Source organism: Aptenodytes forsteri, unplaced genomic scaffold (assembly GCF_000699145.1).
Source record: "Aptenodytes forsteri isolate BGI_AS27 unplaced genomic scaffold, ASM69914v1 Scaffold198, whole genome shotgun sequence".
Taxonomy (NCBI): Eukaryota; Metazoa; Chordata; class Aves; order Sphenisciformes; family Spheniscidae; genus Aptenodytes; species Aptenodytes forsteri.
This window is the reverse complement of record NW_008795697.1, coordinates 235,572-236,209: the sequence shown is the minus strand read 5'-3', so window position 1 is coordinate 236,209 and position 638 is coordinate 235,572.

Below are 638 nucleotides of genomic sequence, written 5' to 3'. Positions count from 1 at the left end.
GCCTGCACTGGGTATGGGTTGGCCTGTGCAGTGCCCAGGGCTGTGGGGCCGTGGGGGACAGGATCTGTGCTGGGTCACAGTTGTGCACTCTGGCTTGTTGGTCTAGGGGTATGATTCTTGGGTATGATTCTCGCTTAGAGTGCGAGAGGTCCCGGGTTCAATTCCCGGAAGAGCCCTCCTTTTGGGCACCCACTGCTGGGCACAGCCCCTGCAGGGACGGGGCACAGACAGGGGGGATGCTGCCCAGCACAGGGGGGATGGGCAGCCTCCCCAACTTGACAGGTCCTGCCAACATCAACATTCACGCCGCTTAGAGTGCGAGAGGTCCCGGGTTCAATTCCCGGAAGAGCCCTCCTTTTGGGCACCCACTGCTGGGCACAGCCCCTGCAGGGACGGGGCACAGACAGGGGGGATGCTGCCCAGCACAGGGGGGATGGGCAGCCTCCCCAACTTGACAGGTCCTGCCAACATCAACATTCACGCCGAGCCCCCTGGGGAAGGGAGACAAGGTGCCACCACACCCCGCAGCGCCTGGGCAGGGGAGGGAAAGAGCTGCGGGCATTTCCTCACAGCCTGCAGGTGCAGAGAATCAGCCCCAGGCCAGCCGCGCCTGCAGGCAGCCTAAGGACTTTTCTGGG